Consider the following 22,386-nt stretch of genomic DNA (forward strand, 5'->3'; position numbering starts at 1 on the left):
CATATCTATCCAATCCAAAGATCATATTTCTGCTTATTATTTTGAGGTCCTGGAGAAGCTTATTTAGTTTACTGAGATGAATGATTTAGCTAAAAAAAAAAAAAAAACCCTTTATGCTAATAGGTATTATGATTGATATGCCAGGCTTTATGACTCACAGTTTGCCATATATATCATCCTTGGGAAAAATATATACTGCTAAAATAGATGGATTTAAGAATCTGAGAGACCCTTGTCTTCTACAGCAATGATGCTTTTAATGTTCCATTAAAAATTTCAGAATTCCCAAGAAGCTTCCTTTCATCTGTTTTTAGCATTCTCTGGCCAGCATACCATATATTCCATATCAAAGTCTTTTGGTTGACGATTTGTGCAATAATTTAAATATTATTCATATGCCATGTTTTATCAACTCCAAGTTACCACTTAATATGTAATTTGTACTAATATGTAAAAGGAAATTATGGTTGTAAATTGTGGATAGTGAAACATTTCTGGATTACTGATAGACAAATTTGTGAAAAATATGCATCTTAACTTCAGTGTAATATGCTATAACGTTGGAGAGATAAGTTTAAAGTATTTTAAGAAACCAATCAATCCGATGCTCCCTCTTCTACAATGAAATCATGGAAAATACTGATTTTGCAAAGAGTATTTCTGTATATTGTGTATATTGGTGGCATATTATGTGAAAATTAAAATTTTAGTGTACATATTTTCTTGTGTCTATTACGTGAAATCCTAATTTGTAAGGCTGGCTGCAGACAGTAGTGTGCCATGCATTTAGGACCCTGGGGACACAGTTGATTGACTCTTGGCAATACCAACCATGGCAATAAATGGCAGGACTCAGACACTTTAACTGAGCACGCAAGTTCTTCAGTTGTGCCTCCAGTATTAATTGGTCCATGATCTCATATGCTAGCAAAAATAGACTATCAACTTTCTTCAGAAATTCCAAGTACAGGTTCAAAGAAGGAAAAGGACTTATGAATGGTACTTTGTGTAAGACACCACTTCCAAGATACCTTGTGGTTCTCTTTTAAATAAAAGTTTATGAATTTGCCCAGTGTGTTTGTCTTGTAAAATCAGTCAGATTCAGGGGGATTTTATAAATAGAAAGTTCCTCGGCATAGTAAAATAGTTTGTAAAAGCCACTGATAAATAGCATACTTGACAACTGTTTTTAGGTTGGGAAGCTATCAAGTCATTAAGTAATTGTTCTTAAATCCTTATGATTGAGAGTAGAAAAATCCAAAAGTAGGTACCCATCGTCTATGATGAGGTATTATTATCATACTTGGGTGTAAAGTCAACTTCTTTCTGCACAGAATGACGTCAGGTTAAAGCTCTAAAATAAATCTGAATTGTTTATATATAATGACAACCACATAAATTAAAACATGCAGGAAATGCAGAATAAATCTCAAGGCATTACAATTCTGTGTAAGGGAAGACTGGCGAAGACTCAAACTTTAGTCAGGCCCCTGGAAATTTCTCTGAAGCCCACCTACGCACTTTCTTATAAAACCCAGTTTTAGTAAGTACCCTGTTCAGTCAGTTTAACCAGAATCCACCATGGAAGTTTCCTCTTAGTAATGTTCTATCCACCGATTCCCACCCTACTCTTGGCTATAAATTCCCACTTACCCATGCTGTATTTGGAGTGGAGCCCAGTCTCTCTTGGATGCCTCTCCCAGTAGCTCATGTATTAAGCATATGCCTTCGGGCTCAGGTCATCATCTTGGGGTCGTGGGGCTGAGCCTCACATCATGGTGGACTCTCTGCTCCGCAGGGAGTCTGCTTCTCTCTCACCCTCTGCCCTTACCGCATGCTCTCTTTCTCTCAAATAAATAAATAAAATCTTAAAAATAAAATAAAAGTTTGGGTGGATGCTGTACCACTAGGACATAGTCAAAGACATACAGAATTGTAATTTAGAAATATGAAAGATTCGTAGAAGCTAGAGTTATTATACCTAAAAAAGGCACTTGTTAGTACATAGTAGCCATAATTTCTCCATCTTAATCTTTTTATAAAGATTTTATTTATTTATTTAATTGACAGAGAGATAGCAAGAGAGGTAGCACAAGGAGAGGGAATGGGAGAGGGAGAAGCAGGCTTCCCACAGAACAGGGAGCCCAATGTGGGGCTAAATCCCAGGAGACTGAGATCATGACTTGAGGTGGAGGCAGACACTTAACGACTGAGCCACCCAGGTGCCCCCATCTTTCTTAATCTTAAACTAAAAATCTAAGCCCTAGATCTTGCAGAAGAATTGTAAACTGAGTCAAGGCTGAATTCTATGTGTAAAGCCCTCAAATCCCACCTTTCAGTATATTTGGTCATGGGACTCTAATCCACATTCATACCTGCACACACAAACTCTGAGAAAGGGGACCCCAAATTCTAGTTTCACCTTAGATGAGAATGCCGAGCAGATCCTGAAAACATGGCGGATCTGTTAGCCACCAGCTCACAAATGGGCAAAAGCTGTCCAGAGTCCCAGTTCAGACTCCTTCCAGGGTAAGTCATAGTAATTCTCTGATATATTTTCCATGCTTATAACTGTTACAAACACAATTGGCAGGATTTCAACCTGTTTTTCTAGTTTGTCTTCCCAGCAGATAAACTACGTAAACTGCATGCACAAGCCTACTGCATGCCCGGGCTGTCTACATGCCCTAGCCGACTGCACAGGGACAACGAATTTTCTAGAAAATAGAAATTTGTAAGGACAGTCTCAGAAAAATTGGTAGAGGCAGTTTCTGCATTTTGCCCAGTAGGTCAGACTGAACAAAAATAAACATTCGTCAACGGAGCAAAGGTGAAAGGGCAGGTGAGTACCTTCGGAGAATGACTAACATATTTGAATGCCATTTGGGAATTGAAACCACAGAAAATGCTCTTCGGGGCCATATTTGTCCATGGCCTCCACCCCAAAGTTCAAAAGCAATTTTAAATCACTTTAGTGAGCGGAGCTGAGACGCAGAGATTCTGCACGAACTGAGACAGATGACTGATCACTGTGGAAGCTGTCAGTCAAAAAATGGGGATGATACAGACTCAAAATGTATGGCCCTCGATTTAGCATTTCTAAATTATAAAGAAAAAAAATGTGGGACCATCAGGATCAAGGGAGGAACTGTCAGTCTAAGAAAGTCAATAAAGCTAGTTCATGGGATTTTACTTTTTGGTGTGTCTAATAATACAGTAAGCTAGAGACACTAGAAAACCCAGTGTTTTAAATGATTTTTGTCAAACACTCCCAAAAGCTGTTCTGGGAGGGAAAAAAAATGAAGGACTTGTCAAGTTTGAATACTGTGAGCACAATCTAAAAAGAGATTCCCTCTTGAACTCCTTTCCATCTCTGTTTCTAGAACTTAGATCTCCTTGTTCCAGTGTGAAAATCATATCAAGCAAATGGACATTAGGCTAATTAATCTATGTTGTGAAAAAATAAAATTATCTGCTTTCAAGTTCACTCACCCCACCTCCACCCCCAAACTATCTAAGCTTTTTGTAGAAAGGGAACATTATCTCTTATAGAAGACATTTTAGATACATTTCAATGTAAAATTTATAAGCCACAAAATTCTTATGGATTCAAATCTGTTCAGTTTTTCTATCATCACAGAGTAGAGATGCATAAGAATAAGAAATTAAATTATAATATATGTTAGGTAAAGAATATGCCATTTAGTTACCGAGGCAATCTCCTTTGCCCTGAGGAGAATGAGAGCAAACTCCTAACAGGAAGTACTCATTTGAGCCACACACAGTCATGAGAAGGAAAACCCAGCAGATTATTTTCATCAGTTCTCCTTCTATGTAATATCTTAAATTATAATAAGTATGTTGTAAGTTCTTATAACTTGCCTACAATGTAAAATCTTATTATTCATATATCAGAAAAATATTTCCAGACCCCTACGACCCTTGGCTACCAGCTACTCTGGCCAGCGGGGTCCAGGTGAAACATAGCAAAGAGATGGTGGGCATAACATTAAATAAACAAAATGAAACTGAACTCATCCTCCTTCTATTAAGTAGTGACTTTCTGTTTGACTATTTTTCTTTGAGATTCTGGACTCCTAATTCACAGACTCATTCTTTTCTGATGAAATGGGAGTTTGCCAAATGATTTTTCTGTGCTCTATCAGTGGCCTTTATAAACATACCTGTTTGATCGCTTTCCACTGCCTACATTTCTTTCCTGGTGCTCTATTTACCTAGATAAACATTCTTTCAGTTAAGTGATGTGCCCTGAATGCCAATATCTGACTTGCACCAAATCCTCTGGCTGGCCACACTGAGGACACCAAGAATTGACGTTTTACATACATTGTATTGCAAAGCTAAGGAGAACCAGGAATGTTAGCCTGCCCACCTGTCATCAGCAGTTTCATTTTTCCTTAGCATTTACCATCTTAATGAGTTTCCTAAAATCTTAGCAAGTATAGCTTTACTAAATCAGATCATCTACCCTTCAGAGAATGTCCACTCCCTGAGTAAATTGTACACTGCTCTGTGATAATTAAAATTTCTAAATGAATTGATTAGACCATAAGGAAATTCTTACCAGAAAAAATTATCAAATGAACAAATTAAATTGAAAACCTTTCAAGAATATTTCCCAGCTTGAACTAGACCATTCCCACCTTAAAAATACAAAGAAATTGCATCTTTGTAACAAACCAGACTTTATGGAAAAAAAAAATAGTCCATCTCCCATTTCTTTAGGAGTAAGTTCATTTTTGCTGCTTCATGATCTGGTTTTTGAATGAACTAAGAGCCTTTGAAATAGGAGAATATCACCAGTGGCAAAAAGACAGTTACTCCTACTTTGTGCATAATCATTGTGTGCATAGTTCTTAGCACTGGTGACATATTTCTGGGAAAGTGACCCAATCATATAGATAAAATGATGTGATTTTGGGGACGCCTGGGTGGCTCAGTTGGTTAAGCAGCTGCCTTCGGCTCAGGTCATGATCCCAGCGTCCTGGGATCGAGTCCCACATCGGGCTCCTTGCTCCGCAGGGAGCCTGCTTCTCCCTCTGACTCTGCCTTCCACTCTGTCTGCCTGTGCTCGCTCTCGCTCGCTCTCTCTCTGACAAATAAATAAAATCTTTAAAAAAAAAAAAAATGTGATTTTGAACAACTTTCTTTCAAATTATTTCTTCCACAATTTGACTTACATTGCTAAGATTTATGATTCCCAAAACAACAACTACATCTGACAACATAGTTAGTAGGCCATTTATTATCACAGTTGAGTGTAAAATTTCACCTATAATGGTTGTTCCTGCCTAAATTTCCAAATGAAGAACCAATACATGGTTTTTGCTAAATTTATGCTGTATAACTAAACACCCTGAAAGCGTTTCTTTCTTTCACTTATCTGTGGATTGGATAGAGAAGATTTGTTTCAGGCCTGCAGTCAGTTGGCCTTGACTTTAGGCTTTGAATTCCATTTAGATCAGCTCCATATTGGCTCCACATCAGCTCTGGTTCAGTAACTAGTTTGTGTACATTTCTCTCATCATGCGTCACAGGAGACCAGGAGACAAGGCAGAAATATGGGTAACCTCTTGAAGTCTTAGCTCAGAACTAGTAAGACTGCAATTTCTTTACCAGTTCCATTGACCAAAAAAATCCCATTGCTGGGCCAAATGTACATTCTGGACAATTTCTTACTTTGCAATGTAACAAGCTAGGAGGGAATAAATAAAGAACAATGATCTAATCTGCCATAGCAAATTTAAATACTGGAAACTAGGCTTATAAAGCCTTCCTTGGACAGCAAAACAGCCTGTACAATGAAAATGTAACAGAAGAAAATACCTAGCATGACTTCCTATGACGTTTAGGGATATAATCTTCAACAGAAAAAAGAAAAATAATAGTCATGGTAATTGAAACTCAGGCTCCCATGAAGCAAAGAGAATCATGAGTCAGAATAAAAAAATAATTGAATTGGAAAAAATCCACTTTAAGAACTTCTGAATAGTAGATCTATTTCTCTGCAGACAGCAGGGGGAAACTTCAATCATCTGGACATTAGAAGGAATAATCACAAAAAGTTAAAAAGAGAAATGTGTTATAATTCACCAAAGGAGCTTTTGTTATAATCAATCCTTCTTCACGGATAAACACGTGCATATTCAAAGGGATGTAAACAAAATCAGCCGTTTGAACGTGTCTGAATGTTATACCCGGCAGCTGCCAAGATTGGAACCAACTAACCCAGTAGGCCATAGAAAGAATTCTCAAGTTCCTCTACTTGAGAAAAAAAGGATTTTATATAGAAACGGATACTGTTGATTAGTGAGGTTGCGCCACTCTCCTTTAGGGAAGCACTAGAAACTGTTTCATTCATTTGCTTGTTTTTTGTTAAATGGGTAGTTAAATCGTATTAGGTGAAGATTCGGTACACGATGTGATTTTGTTTATACAGATTGACTCGTTAAAGGCAGGCTGAGAGCATATAAAAATTATTGGTTCCTCAACTCCAGTCCAGTCCCCTGATCGCTTGCAACGTAGCTCATGGTTTGTGTCACGCGTGCAACTGGGTTCCGACCAGATGATTCATGGAATAGGATTTGGAAAAGGGGTGAGGCTGAGGGGGGTAGGCAAACGTATTTACTTCCTAAGGTTGTGGCTGTCAGGCAGCAAGGCCCGCCCATGTGATCTTTGTGCCTAGGTCAGAGAGGACGTATTGTGGCCACGCAGTAGGAAACTTCCTTCTCTCCATATGGTGAGCAAGGCGGGCACATTCTGACTGCAGCTAGACTTCCTCTCCAGTCTCACAATTACGGAAGAAGGAACCGGTTCCTCAGAGGACTAATTCTAGGATGTCGCTCTGTTATTCTTGGAACCTCCACCTAAAGCAAGCTACTCCTTAATTCACTGAACTAAACATTTGTTTTTATAAACAAACTAGAAAGCTTTGTCTGATCTCAGGTTTAACGGACGCATATCATGAATTACTCAGACATCAGTTACGGTAACTTCTGTAACTATGCGGACACACACATGGATCTACTACTTTCTTCAAGATATGTCAACAGCTATAATTAAAAGTGATATATTTCGTTTTCTCATACTGTTGTTACTCATTCTGGAAATCAAATGTATTAGGAGTCTCCAGAGAAATAGAACCAATAAGATGGGCATTTGTCTATAAGAAGAGATTTAGCAGGAAGAATTGGCTCATACAATTATGGAGGCTAAGAAGTCTCCTCATCTGTTGCCTGCCAGCTGGAGATTCCAGAAAAGTGGATGGTGTGATTCAGTCTGCACTGGAAGGTCGGGGAGCCAAGGGAGAGGGTGATGTAGATCTAATCCAAGGCTGAAGGCCTGAGAATTAGCAATGTGGAGAAGAGAAGATTGGTGTCAGTCATTAAGGCCAAATTCTTCCTTTCATAGACATTTTATTCTATTTAAGCTCTCAGTGGGTTGGAGGATAACCACCCGCACAGGAGACAGCAAACTGATTTACTGAGTCCACTGATTCAAATGTTAATTTTATCCAGAAACATCCTCACATACCCAGAAATAATAGTTAGCCAAATATCTGGCCACCTTGTCATACAGATGAGTTGGCCCATAAAATTAACTACTACATCAGGTTTATTATTTTTTTTTTTTTTTGATACACAGAATGGATTGGTTATCTCATTGCTTTTTTATTATTTTGAAGAAAACTTTCCTACAAGAGAATTTATTGGTTTCTGGACATATTTTCATAACTTACCCATAAAGCCGTATGTCACACACACATACACACACAGGGTGTATTTGGTATGGTTTAGTTAATAATACTTGCATTTTATCATTTATGTGTTTTTCATTATTATCAATGATTCAGGATTTTCCAGAAGATTTTCAGTACTTTCCAGCACTTTTATTTAAATTTCCTAATTTATTGGTAAACAGTAGTTTATGGTGGTCATTGTTTCTATATACCTGTTTTACCTACTGTATTCATCTTAAATTTTATATTTTCCCACTTTTCTCCTTTTCTCTTCTTCATCTTTTTTAACTTTATATATCTAAATTGATAAAATATTTCAATTTTCAAAAATCAGAAAGTTAGGACAAAGTATATATATAAGATGTCTCATTACCAAAACTTTGTCTAATCCAGCTGTCAGACTTTACACACATGGTAGTATCTTACATGCATTCTGTGAAACCTTACTTTTGTCACCTGTCAATACAAGCTAAAGGTCTCAGCATTTCCATATATTCAGAACTGCCTTTTTTCTCTAAATGTACAAAATTACAAATTTCATTCAGTTTTTTATATGAAGTTATTTCCAATCTCTTATTTTTATAATCATTGATAAATGAGTCATTTTGTACACATACCACATTGGCATTAAACTATTTCTTCTCAATGACTAGGAACAACCTATGCTACCTGTATATGTATACAGAGATGTATATCATATCTATACATCTCTTTCTATGTCTGTGTGTGTGTATGTAAGGGTTTGGGGTTTTTTTGTTTTTGTTTTTGTTTTTTTATTTAAGTTGTCTCTATGCCCAACATGGGACATGAACTCAAGACCCTAAGATCAATAGTTGCACACTCTTCTGACTGAGTCAGCCAGGGGGCCCCGTGTGTGTGTGTGTATGTGTGTGTGTATACATATATATGTATGTGCATGTGTTAAGCCATTGTGACATGAACCACAAATATCTTGTCCATATTGTGTTTTTTGACTGAATTTCTAAGCTAGTTAGTTTTATAGATCAACTTTATTTTATTTTAAGATCATAGAGTCATCAACGGACTCTAGATTTGGAATCATGGTTTTAGAATCCCGCAAACAGGGCTGGTGATTAAGCACGTGGTAGTGATACCAGGGGCGATTTCCCAGCTAGGGACTGGTCCTGGATTTTCCAGCAGCTGCTGAGTCACTTAGGCAATGTCCTGTTCCAGCCTGCCCTCTCCTCTCCACCCCAGCGGCCCAGGCACTGTCAGACTGAGTTTTCGAGCCAGACCAAGTTTTCTTCTCTCCTTACTGCAACATTATATGCTGAAGTTAAAATGAAAACCCATTCTCTGGAGATAGATGGATCCCCTGAAGAATGCTGGTATGGATTCTTTTATGCTCTCACATATTTTTACCCTGATATACATTATTTCACATGTATTTGAAAATCCTCCAAGACTTCATTATCAGCCAGGTGTTTTTTTCCACAGCAGAGTTGCCTTCTCTTATCAGAACTCATATATGGCAAACTTCAGTTTTGAACAAAAGTATAAATAATTAGTATACAAATTACAAATATTTGAGAATAATTTTCATATAGAGTGTGATTAGGAATAGAGAAAGCTGCATCTAAATGAAATGACAAAAATATATAGTTGAATTTTGAGCAATGCAGGGATTAAGGGCTGCCAATTCCCCAGGAAACTGAAAAACTGAAAAGTTTTGACTCTCCAAAACAACTACTCCTAGCCTACTGTTGACCAGAAGTCTTACCAATAGCATAAACATTAGATCAACACCTATTTTGTATGTTGTATGTATCATATACTGTATTTTTATGATAAAGTGAGAAAGAGAAAAGAAAGGTTATTAAGAAAGTCATAAGGAAGAGAAAAGACAGGTTACCAGCAACAGTCTGTTGATTGAAAAAGTCTGTCTCTAACTAGACCCAGGCAGTTCAAACACATGTTCTTCAAGGGTCACATGGATAACAGAATTTTTTAAAGTCATAAATTTTTGATATTTTAGATTATAACTCACAAAGTCGGGAAAGTTCGATTTTCTATTTCATTGCTCTATCTGGGTCATTATGTGTTGTGTAAGACTCATGTCAAATGGCCCTGTGAATTTTGTTAAACATATACTTGCAGCTGCACATGGGATTTCTCTTTTCACCTACTTACGTGTATCCCCAGATGATTTGTGACATGGTTTTGGAACACTATGGATAAGACTATAACATATGTTCAGATCTTTTTCCTTCAAATACTTTAAATCAAAAATCAGTTTTCTTAACTTCGAGTTTACTTTCAAATTAACCAATATTTTCTTCTGGAACACTTAGAAAATCCTTTCTACATTTCAGTCATTAATGCATTTGGTGTTTATTGTGGCCTCATGTATGGAATGGATGCAATGTTTATTTTGAAATGATTCCTCTGCTTGCCTTTACTGTTGATCAAAAGCCCATTTTACATACATCAGATTACAGACATCACATTTACCATGTTTTAAATTTCTGTATATGTGGGTTTTTTTCAGAATTGTTTACTTTGTCCTCTACCTATTTATAATCCAATACTATATTGTTTCAATTATTAGAGTTTTAGAACAGTTTTTATCTGATCATCTAGACTCAACTATTCTGTTTTTGGAATGTTCCTCGTTATTATTGCTCATTAATATTTATAACTAGACCTTAGAAACTTATATGATTCCAGTAAATGAAAACCAGACTGTATCTTTATTCAAGTTGCTTTAAGTTAATACATTTAACTTGGAGATATTGTTATGATGTTGAGTTCCTCACTTCAGGAACACAATATAATTTCCTATTTGTTCTAGTTTACTTTTAAGCCTTTCACAAGTACCTTGAGATTTATTATTACATTTTAGGCATTTGCTAAAGTAATTCTTTAGCATTTTATGTATTCTGTCTTTTGTTGGTAGAAATAAAGTCTAGGTCTGCATATTAATATTATATCTTATAAGTTAAGAATTTTCCTATTGCTTGCAATAGTTTTCCAATTGGCCGTTAGATCTGCCAATTGTTTTCAAATTCCTATCTACTGATGTCTAAGTAAATTAAGTATAAATACCTGTGGTGGTCATAAGCATGACTTTTTGTTCTTAATCATACAAAGAATGTGTTTACTGATTCCCATATAGAGAAGATGTGGAATTTGTGGTGTTTATATGTATTTCTATATATTTATATTCATAAAAACTATTAAACTAACCATTCTTCCATTCCTCTGTTATTAACTGTTATCATCATATATGGAGATACATGTCCCCTTAAAAACAATAAAATGATTCATTATATTAATAGTTTCCCAATTTTTATAATATATACATCCTTACAAATAGTTCTAAATGAGTATGATGTATTGCTTTTTGATGATGACATTGGATTCTATCCACAAATATTTTCTTAGGATTTCTGTAACAATATTTATGCATTTGATATTTCCTTAATATCTGTAAGCATGACTGATTAGACACTTCTTAATATAAATTTCAAATAATTATAATGATGTTATAATTACTTAATTAAAATTATATTTCTCTTATTTTTGTATGATATGAAATAACTTCATGAATTTTGAATTTTTTTTTTTTTTTTTTAGGGTTTTTGGAAAACTCCCCTGAGGCACTGTTTGAGCTAAGTATTTTGGGATGTCTTAGAAAACTTTCTCTATTCTATGAATGAAGATTATCTACTTAGACTTTTCTACTTCATCTGAGATTAGTTTTGGTAAATTACATTGTAAGCTGGGTTTTTGTACACATTTGCATGGACCAGTGAAAAATTGAATTTTTGTTTAAAGTTTCATCTATTTTGATGTTCATTCCTCCTTTGCTACTTCTTATTTTGTATGTTTGTATTTCTTATTGTGTCTCCAGATTAGGTCATTGAGAATTATATTTCTTTATACTGATTTTTCCTTAGAGGCAAACTTTTACATTTATATGTATATCAATAGTTTTTCTGTTTTCTGACTCATTATTTTTTAAAATATTTTCTTTTATTTATTTATTTATTTATTTGAGAGTGGGAGAGCGCACAAGCAGGGGCAATGAGAGGGACGAGTAGACTCCACACTGAGCACAGAGCCCAATGCAGGCCTGAATCCCACAGCCTTGAGATCATGACCTAAGTGGAAATCAAGAGACAGACACTTAACCAACTGAGTTATCCAGGTGCCCCCCATTAATAACCTTTTTATATTTGCTTCTTATTTACTTCTACTTTTGAACAGCTTTCTTAAAGATGTTCTAGCTTTGGGTAGATAATTCATGTATTTCATTTAAAAAGTGTTTAAAGCTATAAACACATGAACAAACACATGCATAATGATATGTTTCAAGCCACTTACTACTTTAGCTCTACTGAGAAAGTCTAATATGAGATCTTTTCACTATTATTTTTTTTTATTTTTGAAATCATGCTTTTCCGTTTGTATTTCCCCATAGACCTGAGATTTTTCTGCTTTGTCTACTTTATGCAGAGCTTTTAAATTTCACAATAAAATTATCTGTTGCTTCTAAATTTATGTTTCAGTTTCAACTCTTTCTTTCTTTGGATGCAAAAATGATCATTTCTAGTTTGGGGGACTTACTGAGAATTTTCTAGTGAGCAAATATACAATTAATCTTCATAACTCAGACATGGGCATTTGGAAAGATGTATATTGTTTTCTTCTACATTTCTTATTTATTATTACTTGAAAACATTGTACTGAGAAATGCAATACAATACAGGAAACAGATATATAGCTTAATAAATTATAATAATATCCATTCATTTCCCATCCAGCACAAGAAAAAAATATACTGTCTTCATGCCCTTCTCTGCCATTCTATCATTACTTTTGAGATTTTCCTAGATATTGTATTTGAAAGAAAAATAGAACGATACATAATTATATGAATCCAATATCCATGATTCAGAATTTTACAGTGAGATGACTTAAAGTTTTGAGTCACTTCCTCTGAAGAATGGTTTAATTCAGGATTATTAGCTATCCAAGATGCAGCCTTTTAGGGTCCAAACACCAGGCTCAAGGAGTTTGCCACACATAATGCTGCATTCTGTGATATTAACTTTCTATACACCACTCAACATGATTCACCTAACTAGATGCGAAGTGAGTACACTAATTTTAATGTCTCACATTAGTGCTTACGGGCTGAACCTCTTTAGTACCAGCTGTGTCAGCTGTGTCCTCTGGAATGCAGGTGCCAAACCCAGGTAGACTTGTAACAAATGTATTGTTATTAACTCCCCTGAATGGTAGAGGGAAGAAGGAGTAGTAGCAAGCACGGAAAGCCTCCAGTCACAATGCAAACCAGATACTACAGAAAGGAAGGGGAAGAAGGTACAGAGGTAATGATCCCTGTTATCTCTCCATTTAATCAACCAGTTGGCTCCTGGATCCTGAAGAATGGCTGTAATCTACCTCAAGTTCAACCAAGAACTGGGAAATGCAGCTGCAGCATTGAATGTGGAATCTTTGTTAGACCAGATAAATATGGCTTCAGGTTTGTGGTCACTTGATTGGGCAAATGTATTTTTTCCTATCCCAATGTGAAAGAAAAATAAAAACAGTTTGCACTCACAAGGAATAGACAAAATACACACTTACGGTTTTGTCTGATGCTACTTTAACTCTACAACTCTCTGTCGTGATTGCTGGATAGGTCACGAGTACCAGGGTATTACTCATAAAATTGTATTGGTTCATTATATTGAAAACATTTTTTTTTTAACTGAGCAGGGTGACAAAGAGGTGACTAGCTTTCTGGAGGCCTTGGTTTAAAAACAACAACAACAAAAAAAAGCAAAAGAAAAAAAAATGTGACTATGTGCCCCAGAAGCTGGGAATAAACCCTATCAATATCCAGGGACCATCCATTTTAGGAATATTTTTAACATTCAGGTGAATAATGGGATGTCCCCCCCCCCCTGCTTTTTGCATCGTTATCACATGGAAAGACAGATGACGACATCTCTTTTGTTATGGAGACAACAAACTTCATATTTAAGAATATAGCTCCTGGGTGGCTCAGTGAGTTAAGTGACCTCCTCTTGATCTCTGCTCGGTCTTGATTTCTGGCTTGTGAGTTCAAGCCCCACGTTGAACTCCAGGTGAACCCCACATAAAAAAATAAAATTAATTTAAAAATAAAATTAACGATAATAATAATAATAATAAACGTTCTTTCTATATCCAAGGAGACATGAACATCCACCAAGCATCAGCTGAGTCCTTTAGATTCGTGGCATCCTCGGACCAGCAGCCATGGAAAGGATTCACCATCCTAGCAAGGGTAACTCTGATCACCAGGAAAAAGCTAGGGTTGCTGCTACCTATGAAGCTGGTGAGGACTGTATGTGGAATATAGATGAACCTCTTAGCCATCTCTAATCCTCCCTGGCCCCAAAGTGATTGGAGGTACAGCAATCCTAATGTAAGAAAGGTCTGGTTACCAGGCAAGCAGATCTCTCAAGAGTGAGGGCGTGGATCACACCATTACGAATGCCTCTAAAACTTCAGTATGTGGCCATGCTCAGGCAGTGGCTGAAGTTAACCAGGAAAAGGAAGACTGTCGTGAGCGTACTACAAAGGCGCACAGAGGAGTTGTGTCTTTCCGCAGTTATCAGCTTTACTTGATCATAAAGCAAAGTTAAATCGCAAGTATGAAGCCGTTCAGGATTCCAAACTCAATGACATTCCACCATGGGGTTAAAGTTGGCGTCCTATAGGGCGCTCAAAGTAGGACAGAAGACAAACCGCACAACCAGCAGGGAGCAGAAGGGTGCAGGAATGCACCGAACCCAGCACGAAGTGCATTTGTGGGTGCACGGTTGAGATAAAGCCTAGCTCTGGTCCGGGTCAGCTCTCGGCACTCACTGCTTCTCATGTTCAAGCAGGGAAGGATCTTGGTTCTGTTCAGAGATCAATCAGGCTGCAGTTGCCTTTTTAAAGTGGTCAGACATACAGGGGTCATGTCTGGAGTTCTGACGGTTGTTGCCAAAGTCCTTCCCTTTTTAAAGGGATTTAATTGGTTTTGGGTCCCTGCAGACCTCCTCTGGTTCTGCTTGTTATCAGTTCTGGGGTGTCAGCTGACGTCGGTCCCGGCAGTCTCTCCTCGCTGCAGAACCATAACTACTCACATCATTGCTTGACAGAGGCTCCTGCTTGACATGAGAGACTCCATGCTGCTCTCTGCAAAGATCTAGGATCAAATGCTGCAATGGGTAATAAAAGCTCCTCAGCCAGAGGCTGTCAGCTAACTGCACTCATCACAACTGATTGACAAGTTATTTCCTGTCAGAAAATTCTGGCTGCAATCTATGGATCTTCTTTCCAGCACAGGGAGGAGCTCCTCCAAGGTTCCAGTCGACCTCTCTTTCTGAGGGGAGATTCAGAAGAGATAGATCCTTGCGACCAACCTGCAACCCCCATTGCTGGTTGGTCATGGCCATCTTTTGTCACTCAGCCTCTCCTCTGCTTTTAATTCTACACCCTCCTGTTGCTCAGTGATGCCTGTACCTGCAGGTGGTCTCATACGGCAATTCATATTCATCAACTCAGTCTTCTGCTATTGTATCTACAGTCCACCGAAGACACTCAGCTATCCCAAAAGAAGCAAGTACCATGGCACACCTTGGATCTCTTCCTTCTTCTAGTCCCCTCCCCCACTTTTTTGTGATGTCATCATTTTCCTTTTGTGGCCTTTGCTTTCTTTATGGAACAACTAGTTCATTTAATCACCCTTTACAACCAATATACATGATTGCATTCTTGAGTGTTCCATCTGTTGTTATTGGATTGCCTCATCAAAGGGTGTTTTCAGCTGGTCTTCCTGTTAAGAACCTTTATATGCCTAGAGAGATCTTTGCTGCGCTTGCTTCTCGAAATGTTATAATGGCTACAAAACTATAGAATTAAATTTGTTTTCCTTAACACTTCAAAAATTGACTTCATTGTCTCCTTGTATCCAGTTGAAAGTCTGTGTCCAGCTGTCATCTTTTATCTTTAGTTTTCTCTCTCAGTATCTATTGACTTTTCTTTATTGCCATGGACTTCCATGTATTTTATCAAAATATTCCTAGATGCTTTCTGCTCTCCTTTTTTGGCATTTATTCTAGTAATTTATATCACCTTCAGTTTACTATTTTTTTTTTTTTTAAGATTTATTGACCTTTGTTAATTGATGAGAGGGCAAAAGGCAAGGTGAGGGCAAAACACCCCACAGACCACCCCACAAACCACCCCCTTAAGGTGGGATATGTGTAACATTCCTCCGGAACTAGTGACTGCCTAAGAACAGTGACAGGGGAGAAACAAATGGTGAATTGACAAAGATCCCAGTCATGCAGGACATGAAACTCCACTATAGTTTGTAACTGTCTTAATGATTTACAAGAAAAACACAATCTTAGTAATAATCAGACTTTTAGGAGCCTTCAGATCCAATTTCCTGGAGCACTAAAGTCATCTTCCCTTCTGTAGGATAGAAAACCCAAATGACTGGTCACTCCTCAGAGTCACAATCCAGCCCTTTCTGCCCAAGCGTCCTGTCCCTGTGCTTTAATAAAACTTCTTTTTGCATCAAAGACATCTCAAGAATTCTTTCTTAGCCATCAGCTCCAAATCCCAACATCTTTCCTACATCCCTGAGATACTCAACTTAAGAGTTGACCACAAGAGAATACATTCTGTCCTTTAATATGAGGCCAATTATACTACACAGTAACACACATGAAATATGTAGCATTTAATTTCTATGTTGCAGAGAAGATTAATTAGTTTACTCCTAGATTTGCATTTTTTTCATTGGATTAGCTTCTAATATCAGATTCTTAAAGTATTACCCTAGATAAATACTTGCATTTCAATTGCTTTAAGTAGATAAAAATATCTATGATATGAGTAAATTAAACATAAATAAAAGTCATAATTTGTCTTTTAAGAAATAGTCAATTTATTATTTACTAGAACTGCTTAGTATGTCTGATATATTTTAATCCTTAAATAACTGATACTGGTTGTATTATCTTTCCAATAATCATCATTGGTGATAGATGTTAGTGGGTATGGTTCTAAGTACAAAGAGTTTGGTAAAATATATATTCAGAGTAAAACCAAATATAATATCATTTTCTCTCACTATATTTTGAATTATGTGATTATGAATATCCAGGGTGGGATGGTACACACGTGAAATATTGAAGCCAAACATCATGAAACTAATGTATTTTCTTCCCTGGAATAAATCTGTAGCTAGCACACATAAAAACTGAAATTTTTGATTTATTCTCTATGACAAAGAAAAACATTTTCTTTGGAATTGTTGTAAGCATTAACAGAAAAGTACTAAGTATGAAGAAAAATACATCTACAAGGCCCCATGTGCAGACATAGGAACATCTCCAAAATAATGTATTATAATGAAGAAATACTGGAATAATAAATAAGTAGCATGAGAACACCATGAATAATTCAACACATTTTAAATGATAATTCTGGATATTCTGAAGGAAAATTAAAAGTAAAGGTTGACACTTCATCCTTAATCCACATTCTTCTCTCTCAGTCATTTTATAAGACTATATTTTCTCGTTTATTTTCTACTTTACACTAGCACCATGGGTTTATATTTGATAACAAAAATAGTTGAGATTAACATGCAGACTTTTGAAACAAAATTTAGGGATTAAAATTTAAAATAAAATAATCTTTTCAGGATGGAACAGATAGGATTCTGGTAGGTACACACACACACACACACACACACACACACACACACAATGTTTTTAGGGCAGACTAGGAAAATGCTGCCAGGCTACACCATCACTCTGTGAGCTTACTATGAGCTTTGAGGTACTCGCTGAGTCTCAGGACAACAATATTATTATCTTCAGAATCTAATGGGATGGTAGCCTTCACTTCTTGGGCTCCCAAAGAAGGTTCTAAAGTAGTTCTCTCCTCACTGGAAAAATATGTTACTGTACACATGTATTCAGAAGATTCCTGGGTTGAAATGGGGATTTATATGCAGCCTATATTTCCCTATCCGTACCCCTTTGTATTTTAGGGACCATTTCACTTTTTTGCAAAAGAAAAAAAAAATTCTGAGCAACATCCTTTCCTATAGACAACTTTCTTTCTTCTAGTCCATGTTATTACTCTGAGAATCAATCATTCAACACTACTCAAAAACCTCTGAGGAATGAGTTGAAAAAGATCCTTAATGCTTAGAATTTAAATATTTCAAAGACATACTTAGATGTAGAGAAGTTGTTTCTGAATTATTATGATTACAACACCCTCCTGATGAATCTTGTTTCAGCTTTTCAGATTCCTAGAGCTGCTTGCTCTCCCTCTCTGTGATATTTAGTGGGTCATTTTTTTCATAGATTAATTCCTTTGATTAACCAAAGGAGACTCTAGAAAACACCTGATTTTGCTTTCTGTTTTCCAAATTTAACTGGATTGTCAGAAATAAAAAAATCAAACAAAGGTAGGTAGTCTAAGGATCACTACTTTCCCAGAGACATTATCACAAGTTCAAGCTAAAATTGTCAGTATCAAACTTGGAAGATTTATTAAAAAATATTCAAACATTTACAGCATATATGTATGTGTACACTGGACAAAAATAAAGCACTTAAAAAGGTAAGGGAACTTAATGGTGTGTTATTTGCCCCTGCCAAACACTCTCCTAGTCTTCACAATGATACTGAAGAAGTCAGCATACATCCAGGGTGTGACTCTCGTCCTTATTCTGGAAGAAGCAGAACAGACCTTATTCTCAAATAATTGTGTTTTTCTGTTTTAACCTGTCTGTGGGTTACTGTTTGCAGGCAATGTGATTACATATATATATACCACCAACAATCATTAGAGCTAAAACTAGTAAAGTAGCAGGATAAAAAAAATTAATATAGAAAAGCCTATTGTGTTTCAGTGCATTAGCAATAAATTATCTGAAAAGGAAACCAAGAAAAAAATTCCATCTGCAGTAACACCCAAAAGATAGAATACCTAGGAATAAACTAGTAATAGATTTGTACACTGAAATCTACAAAACATTGCTGAATGAGATTTTAAAATGTTCAAATAAGTGGAAGGATATCCCATGTTCATGAATTGAAAGACAATATTATTAAGATGACAGGATTACCTAGAAGGATCTAGATTCAATGAAACCCCTATCCAAATTCTTGTGACTACAGAGAGCCTACGTGGCATGGTCAGTTGAGTGTCTGACCCTTGGTTTAGGCTCAGGTCATGATCTCAGGTTTGTGAGATTGAGCCCTGCATTGGGCTCTGCTCTCAGTGCGGAGTCTACTTGCAATTCTCTCTCTCCCTCTACCCTTCTGTCTCTCTCTCAAATAAATAAGTAAATCTTTAAAAAAATTCTAGTGACCTTTTTGAAGAAATCCCTAATTCATATGCTATTTCATGAAACCCTAAATAACCAATCTTGAAAAACAAGAACATATTTGGGGGACTCAGATCTTCTAATTTCAAAACTTGCGACAAAGTTATCATAATCAAAATAAAATGGTGCTAGCATAAGGATAGACAACTAGACTAACAGAATAGAATTGATAGTCCAGAAATAAACAGACACACACACATATATATATGTGGCCAATTCATTTTCAAAAGGGATCCAAGACAATTCAACAAATTAAAATGGTCTCGTCAACGTATGTGCTGAATCAACTGGGTTTTGACCTGCCAGTGAATGACGTTGGACCCATACCTCATACAACAAACAAAAATTACCTCAAAACGGATCAAAGACTTAAACGAAAGAGCTGAAACTATGCAATTCTTAGAAGAAAACATAGGTGTAAATCCTTGGGACCTTAGCTTTAGCAATGGATTTTAGATATTACAGCAAAAACATATGCCACAAAGAAACATAGACAAACTATGTCTTATTAAAAATAATAAAATTAAAAGTTTGCATATCAAAGGGTATTATTAATAAAGTGAAAGGACAATCTATAAAATGGGGAAAAAATATTTGCCAGAGATCTGAGAAGGGTTTGGTATCTAAAATATATAAGAACACATAAAACTCAACATCCAAAAGATAAACAATCCAATTAAAAAATAGGCAAGGGAGGAGCCTGGGTGGCTCAGTGGGTTAAAGCCTCTGCCTTCAGCTGGGGTCATGATCCCAGGGTCCTGGGATCGAGTCCCGCATCGGGCTCTCTGCTCAGCAGGGAGCCTGCTTCCTCCTCTCTCTCTGCCTGCCTCTCCACCTACTTGTGATCTCTGCCTGTCAAACAAATAAATAAAATCTTAAAAAAAAAAAATTGGCAAAGGACTTGAATAGACATTTCTCCAGAAAAGATATACAAATGATCGCACAACACATGAATTGAAAACAGGTGCTCAAACAAATACTTTGTAACGTAAATGGTTATTGTAGCACTACGACTGCAACCAAAAGGTGGGGAAAAACCCAATATTCGTCAACAAATGAATGGATAAACACACTGTTACATTCATGTAATGAAATATTATTCAGTCATAAAATGAATTAAGTACTGATATATGCTACAATATGGCCAAAAACATTATACTATGTGAAATAATCTAGACACAAAAATGTCACATGTCATTCTATTTATACGAGTATTGAGAATAGGTAAAGCAATAGAGACAGAAAGAGGACTGGTGATTGTCTGGGGTCAGAGAGGCATGAAACGTAGAATGGCTGCTTAGTGGTTATGGGAATTTTGGGGGTTGACAAAATGATTTGAAACTTGATGTAGGTGTCTTGCACAATCCAGTGAATGTACTGTCACTGAAATTTACACTTTGAAGGGGTTATTTTTAAGGGTAAAATATTATTGATATAAATCAGTGTCAATAAAAAAATCAAACTACTATATTTATCTTCCGAAATTAACTAAGCAGTTTGGAACCAACCAGACTCTTCAGAGTGGATAGGAGTGATAACCAACATCATGCACCAACCATTTTAAATGGAGGAGGCTTCTTTTTTGTTGTTTTAAATTTTATTTATTTATTTATTTGAGAGAGAGCGAGCGCAAGCAAGGGGATCAAAAGTGGGAGAGGGAGAGGCAGAAGCAGGCCTGTCCACTGAGCAGGGAGCCTGCTGGAGGGCTCAGTCCCAGGACCCTGAGATCGTGACCTGAGCTGAAGGCAGACGCTTAACCACCTGAGCCACCCGGGCGCCCCTAAATTGAGTAGGCTTCTAATTAGGTATACGGACAGAAACCCATCTTAGCTTGATTTCACCTGCATGCATTTTTATTCAACCATGCGACTACCCACAGCTACCTCCCCTATCATGTTACTGCTATATACTTGCAGAAATAGAAAAAGAGAGAGAGAAATTATTTTCACTGAATTTTCCCCACTAGGGCCCATTTGCTTCATCAAGACAGAAATGTTAGAAAATAAATCATTTATGTGTAGAATATATACATTAGCTAAACTAAATTCATTCTGAGATGTTTTTTAAGCTAAAAGACACTTCTGATTACTTCCTCACCTCTCCTCTCTGTCTCTGTCTCTCTCTCTCTACACACACACACCCCTTTATCACATTCTACTTATTAACGTTAGTTTGGTGTAGTGAAAACATAATTTATATTCAAAATCAGAAATTGTTTGCAAAAGAAAATTATATCTTAAAATGTTTTAGAATATTTAGGATGAAAATCAAAGGTTATAAAGCCATAGAAAAAAAGGTTATACTGTTGTAGTTTTACTGCATTCATCTATGATGAAATACAATGGTCCTCTCAGAAGTGGTAAAGAAAGGGTATCCAGTATATGCTAGAACTAGGGTAGGTCGGGTTAATCTCCAGCAATCAGTAGGATTAATGTTTTAACAGAAAATATTGATTATAAAATATATAGCTGGCAGTTTAAATGCAAATAAAATTTATATGGATTTTTTAAAGTATAGGTAAAATGAAATACATTGATGTAGTATTATCACTCAATATATATTAAATGATATAGACAATGATGTATGAAGGGTTAAATTAAAATTTCTGCCTAATATATGTCATTTCCTGAAGCTTCCGGTCTTTGCTAAATTTAAAGGCAGTGGTCATTGTGCTTATGCCAAATATTGACATCTCATTCCATTTGGAATCAACTTTTGCCTCTGAATCACAATTTCAGATCTCAGACAAGAATTTAATTTTATCTTTGCCTTAAAACATAGAAAGCATCCACCAACTGTCTTCCTGCTGATGTTGAGACAATAGATTCTGCTGTTTTAACCTCTAAGTTACACTATCACCATGCCCTTTTTAAAATGATCTTTTAGGGGGAAAAAATGACACAAAAGCTCAACTTCAGCAAAAAGCTGCTGTCAGAATTTTATTCACACTAAATGGCCTCAGCATGTCACTGCTTTCCTATGGGAACCGCAATGGCTCCCTGTCAAATACCAAATTGATTTTAAAATTGCTTGATGGCTTCAGAGGCAAAGCAGTTGGGAGCTGTGTATTTATCCCAGTCAGTGTCAGTGCACGAGTCAGTCTCTTCCAGTGGTTGTGAAACCTGTTTATGCCGCGTGCCAAGCACAGACATCCAGCCGCACGTCCCACCCTTGAACTCGGGCTTGTGCGGATCACAGCACT

Source organism: Mustela nigripes, chromosome 8 (genome assembly GCF_022355385.1).
Source record: "Mustela nigripes isolate SB6536 chromosome 8, MUSNIG.SB6536, whole genome shotgun sequence".
NCBI lineage: Eukaryota > Metazoa > Chordata > Mammalia > Carnivora > Mustelidae > Mustela > Mustela nigripes.